Genomic DNA, 6313 nt, shown 5'->3' on the forward strand with positions numbered 1-6313 from the left:
AATATACATATGTTCCTTTTCACGGGTATAAAAAATACCCGTGGTCACTACTCGCCAAAAATACTACGTATACAACCGGGCACCCGTGTTGTTTCGGACCTTTCGCCCTACAACATGATTGGGGACCGGAGGGACAAAAATCACATGCGACTCACCAATCGTTGACTACGACGACGATGATGCTGTCCAGTGAAATTCATCAGCCCAAGTTATCTGCATGGACCAGCTGCTGGTCTCCAGGATGAAATCCATAGTCTGTAAAGCACAGAAAACAATCACAATCCACTGTACAAATTACAGGTAAACATCTAATAAATTAATATAAAAGATACTTGGTTCAAAACTAATTACAGGTTTTTGATAATTTACAAAATTTTTAATCGTTAGCAAAATTTGAAAATTTTATTATTTTCTAAAGGTGCATAAAATAAAATAGGATGATACTTACGTTTTTTATTCGTAGACTTTCGCTCAATATGTATACATATTTCTCTTCGGCGATGCAGTGATTCTAACACCGGCGTTGAATAATTTTAATTTGTAGAGGAAAAATGAAAAAGAAATATTTAAAAAATGATAAACTAACGCGACCGGAAATCAAAGTCGGCGAACAAGAGGCTCTACTGTCGCGATTTAGAAAGCAAAGAACCACGATGCTCTGGAAAAAATATAAAAATGCGCAATATACACTGACTCGACCTTCGCGTGTGCCTAAAGTATAAACGAAACTCTACTCGAAGCAACTGTGCTTCGAAAAACAATCAACTAATCTACGCAACAAACACTGATTCCACCGACCGCATTGCGCGCGGTCACTAAAATTTCTGAAAAAACTACTGAAATAAGAAATAAGAAATAATTAAGTAATCACTCAGACATGTCTATTTATAGGTTTAGTATTAAATTTTACCGATAAAAACACAAAAATATGTAAACATATATAGGTACAAACTCACTTGTTGTAATGTAGTTGATTTCCCCAATATTCCATTTTCAATTCCTTCCATTTGCCTTTTCTAAACATGGCGTCGATTGTGTGCCGATAGCGTCCCTTCCAGTCGAACACGACAATCAAAATCTGTAACAGCAATAAAACACATATTACGATTCAATGCGTTAAAATAAATGTACCTATAACTTAATTAAACATCGACTCAACCCGAAATATGGTCCGTGAATTGTTAATTATGTTTACAGACTTCATAATTGACGACGATTATGTATGGGAGGAGCATGTACGAAACAGATCAAACATTTTTCGCGATTCCGATTAATTTGAACGTCAGAAACGCGTTAATATTAAATGAAAGCACTAACCGGCAGTAAAGGAAAGTACTACGAGTGATTTGAAACATTAAGATGACAATAATTAAAAATTACGTACCTCATTAGACGCGAAGCCTGTCACTGCATCTCGTCACACGAGTTTCCGGAAGACGAATGACGGACAGGAACGGTCGCGTGTCTTGGGGGGGGGGGGCAAGGGGTGGGGAGCAGGATGAAATGGTCACGTAGTCAAACGTCTCGACTCTCGATCCTAATTTCAGAAGAAAAGGTTATACTTTATATCTCGAATAACAGTAAATAAACAAAGTAAATAAATATAATAAATACAAAAAGATATCAGACTAACAATTAATTAATGGTTTATTGTCTTTATATCCTTGTGACGTCACAATGAATAACAGCCAATCACAGGCGCTGCTTGAACGTCGAATATCGATCTGTTAATCGACACACAAGTAACTAGATCGATTCAAATACATTAATTATAACTATAGAAACATATAACGTGCAAATATTAACTTTTAATCGAAATTGCAATCAGATTCTCATATAAATGTTCCTTTTGTGTATAGTATATTTTCGAAAATTATTTATTTCAGTTTTCACTAGATTTACATAAAAATCTATCTTAATTCTGGGTCGATAACATTGGGCTTGTTTTATGGTAAGAAGTTGGTAGTACAGACATAAACGAAGTGTGAAATAGATGTCCCTGGCGAACATTTTTTCGTAACACACGGATTAAGGGCACAGACAATGCATAGTGGAGATGTGCAAAGCAACTTTTTTTTCGTGTCGCACGGACAAGGAATTTGAGCGCCCAGCTGCAAGGTGAAGTCGAGCGGCCGGCGTCCGCGAATACAAACAGAATCTAACCGAGCGTTGAAAAAACAACAAGCGTATCAGATGACTGACCCAGGCTTACGAATGCTGGCAACGGTAAGAATAAAATTACTTTTACAAAATAATGGAGAATACAAAATAACTTGAGTCCTATGACGCAAAGGAAATACATTGTAAAAAATGAATGTCTTTCTATATTCTATATATATTATTTTTCTGTTGCGGTATTTACAAAAGTTATATAAAAAGCATTGATTAAAATAGTGATAATTAATGTATTTCAGTCCATCTAGTTACTTGTGTGTCGATTAACAGATCGATATTCGAAGTTCAAGCAGCGCCTGTGATTGGCTGTTATTCATTGTGTCGTCACAAGGATATAAAAACAATAAACCATTAATTAATTGTTAGTCTGATATCTTTTTGTATTTATTATATTTATTTACTTTGTTTATTTTCAGTTATTCGAGATATAAGGTTTAACCTGATCGAGAGCCGAGACGTTGCTCCCCACCCCTTACCCCCCGCGGGAGACGCGACCGTTTCTGTCCGTCATTCGTCCTCCGGAAACTCGTGTGACGAGATGCAGTGACAGGCTTCGCGTCTAATGAGGTACGTAATTTTTAATTATCGTCATCTTAATGTTTCAAATCGCTCGTAGTACTTTCCTTTACTGCCGGTTAGTGCTTTCATTTAATATTAACGCGTTTCTGACGTTCAAATTAATCGGAATCGCGAAAAATGTTTGATCTGTTTCGTACATGCTCCTCCCATACATAATCGTCGTCAATTATGAAGTCTGTAAACATAATTAACAATTCACGGACCATATTTCGGGTTGAGTCGATGTTTAATTAAGTTATAGGTACATTTATTTTAACGCATTGAATCGTAATATGTGTTTTATTGCTGTTACAGATTTTGATTGTCGTGTTCGACTGGAAGGGACGCTATCGGCACACAATCGACGCCATGTTTAGAAAAGGCAAATGGAAGGAATTGAAAATGGAATATTGGGGAAATCAACTACATTACAACAAGTGAGTTTGTACCTATATATGTTTACATATTTTTGTGTTTTTATCGGTAAAATTTAATACTAAACCTATAAATAGACATGTCTGAGTGATTACTTAATTATTTCTTATTTCTTATTTCAGTAGTTTTTTCAGAAATTTTAGTGACCGCGCGCAATGCGGTCGGTGGAATCAGTGTTTGTTGCGTAGATTAGTTGATTGTTTTTCGAAGCACAGTTGCTTCGAGTAGAGTTTCGTTTATACTTTAGGCACACGCGAAGGTCGAGTCAGTGTATATTGCGCATTTTTATATTTTTTCCAGAGCATCGTGGTTCTTTGCTTTCTAAATCGCGACAGTAGAGCCTCTTGTTCGCCGACTTTGATTTCCGGTCGCGTTAGTTTATCATTTTTTAAATATTTCTTTTTCATTTTTCCTCTACAAATTAAAATTATTCAACGCCGGTGTTAGAATCACTGCATCGCCGAAGAGAAATATGTATACATATTGAGCGAAAGTCTACGAATAAAAAACGTAAGTATCATCCTATTTTATTTTATGCACCTTTAGAAAATAATAAAATTTTCAAATTTTGCTAACGATTAAAAATTTTGTAAATTATCAAAAACCTGTAATTAGTTTTGAACCAAGTATCTTTTATATTAATTTATTAGATGTTTACCTGTAATTTGTACAGTGGATTGTGATTGTTTTCTGTGCTTTACAGACTATGGATTTCATCCTGGAGACCAGCAGCTGGTCCATGCAGATAACTTGGGCTGATGAATTTCACTGGACAGCATCATCGTCGTCGTAGTCAACGATTGGCGAGTCGCATGTGATTTTTGTCCCTCCGGTCCCCAATCATGTTGTAGGGCGAAAGGTCCGAAACAACACGGGTGCCCGGTTGTATACGTAGTATTTTTGGCGAGTAGTGACCACGGGTATTTTTTATACCCGTGAAAAGGAACATATGTATATTGTTTTATTTTATAGATCAGGCTAGGGTCTTTTTGTGCTCCGCGATTTTTAATATAACGTGAAATTTGTCAGAACATAAAAATAAATTCTTTGACTTGTAATATTGATTGTTTTTCATATTGTTCGTGCTTCATATGAAAATATAATTTGATGACTTATTATCTAAGGCATTAAAGTCTTTTCTTATTCAAACATTTTATGTTACAATTCATGTACAAAAAGACGTTTCGCGATGGGTAAATTCTTGAGTCAAAGTAACATGCATTATGTACTACTTTCATCTTTAAAAAATACGCTTTGACAACAGAATTGCTCAAGGGTTAAATATTTTCATCAGTTTGCTTCAATAATTTTTCCTTACATTTTCAAAGTAAATTATTTTATCGTAAAGCCATTCGTCTTAGAAAATTCAATTTCAATCAGAATAATTTCCTTTACTAATAATATTTTTCATTATTATTATATATTAAAATTTTTCTCTGTATTTATCAGAAATGTAAAGTCCAGTAAAAGAAATAAAATAAGAAAGAATATATAAATACTATTTCGTTATGCGCTAGTATTTTCAGTAACTATTTTTTCTAGTTGAGGATTTTCAGGATACCTTTCCGTGTTCATTGCCTAAACTCACCCAAGTGCCTAGGTGCTACTTGCGTGAGCGAAGGCAACGAGCACGATGACTTAGTTCCTAAAAATTCCTTATAATATCTATTTGCGACTGACATTGCGCTAGTGTATCGTGCGCGACGCAATTTCACATGTGTGTGTGTATATGTGTGGTTAGGCTGTGGAATTGCGTCGTTTTAAAACTTCAATACAATTTACAAATAATATTCTATTTCATCTTGCTCATACATTTTGCATGTTCAAAGACAATAACATAAAATATTTAATGAAACGTAGATACAATTAATTGCTTGATTTTAAACGGCAGAATGCAGAAAATCATTTTATCGAAGCTTCTATTATTTGAAAGTTACTTGAAATACGCAATGATCGCTAGCCTTTGTCTGTTGATTTCAGGTATTGGTACGTAAACATTAGAGTGTGAATGTTGTGTGGAATGTTCGGGTGTCGGAGGAACCCCGGGGCGTCCTCTCTAGTGTAGGCTTGTGCGCCCGGACATTATGTGTGAGAACCGTGGAGCGTATGTTTGCGAGAATGAGTTTTGCAATTTTTTAAATATAGGATTAGGTAGGTAGGTAACTTACTTTCTGGTATGTGTGTTAGATATAAGTAGGTAGGGTCAGGGCAGGACTGCCACAAGTCCTGTCCCTGTAGTTCGATTTGGAGAATCGAAACGTTTGCCAATCCAAACGGATTGTACCGTTTGTTTTGGTTTTAATTTCGGTTCTTGGAAACGCGCGGCTTTACAGTCGTTCTTCGCGGTCGCGTTCGTTCGCGGTAGGATCCCCGAAACGCTCGTCCCGTTCGAGTTTCTCCACATCTGTTCCGATAACGATTCGTAGAATCGTTGGAGGACTGTGTATTGCATAGAATCTCGAGCGTAGGTTTAAGTTTCAGGCTTTGGCAGGACCGCCGAAGAAAGAAGAGACTCTCGGGAGTCGAAGAGGCCCTGACAAACTGTCGCAAGAGTGGGCTGCATCAAATGGTTCTTCATCTTCATCTTCGGATGAGGATGGAGAGTCATTCCATGTTCCTATTATGTCACTGTTGTCGCCTGTAGTTGTAGTTCTTGTAGCTTTTCAGATGGTATCTTCCTCAGCATTACGATGCAGCCTGGAACGGCTGTACGCATTAGTAAAATTAGCGTTGCGCATTATTTATTACGCGATTTTATTAGTGTCGCGGTATTTGAATATTATCGCGTTTGCTTCCAGGATAGCGTTCCGACTAAGGTCAGTATATCACGATAACAGTTAGAGTTGCGAACGATGAATATTTTTCGCGTTTTCTTTCAGAGTAGTGTTGCGAATAAGAATTTCGATAGCGGTTTGTTATCAGCGTTGCGTAGTATGAATTATTCGCGTTTCTTTGTTTAGTTACAGTTGCAAATAATTTTCATTAGTTGTATAGTTCCATTTAGAGTTGTAAACGATTTTTCGTGTTTGCTTTTCAGAGTAGCGTTGCGTGTAAACATTAATCTCGATTTGCGGTAGCGTTGAGAAATACGAATATTAATCATCTTACAAGTTACAAAGAATATGAATTTCATCGTGATTGTTTT

General features: G+C 36.3%; 1 long non-coding RNA gene across 1 annotated transcript; it reads left to right on the top strand.

Moving 5' to 3' along the window:
* Positions 1-3053: 3053 nt before the first annotated feature.
* Positions 3054-4449, top strand: LOC143350185 (uncharacterized). Its single transcript, XR_013081067.1, has 3 exons — positions 3054-3170; positions 3291-3678; positions 3872-4449. It is a non-coding gene; the product is annotated as an uncharacterized LOC143350185 (long non-coding RNA).
* Positions 4450-6313: the final 1864 nt, after the last annotated feature.

Source organism: Colletes latitarsis, chromosome 14, assembly GCF_051014445.1.
Source record: "Colletes latitarsis isolate SP2378_abdomen chromosome 14, iyColLati1, whole genome shotgun sequence".
Lineage (NCBI taxonomy): Eukaryota > Metazoa > Arthropoda > Insecta > Hymenoptera > Colletidae > Colletes > Colletes latitarsis.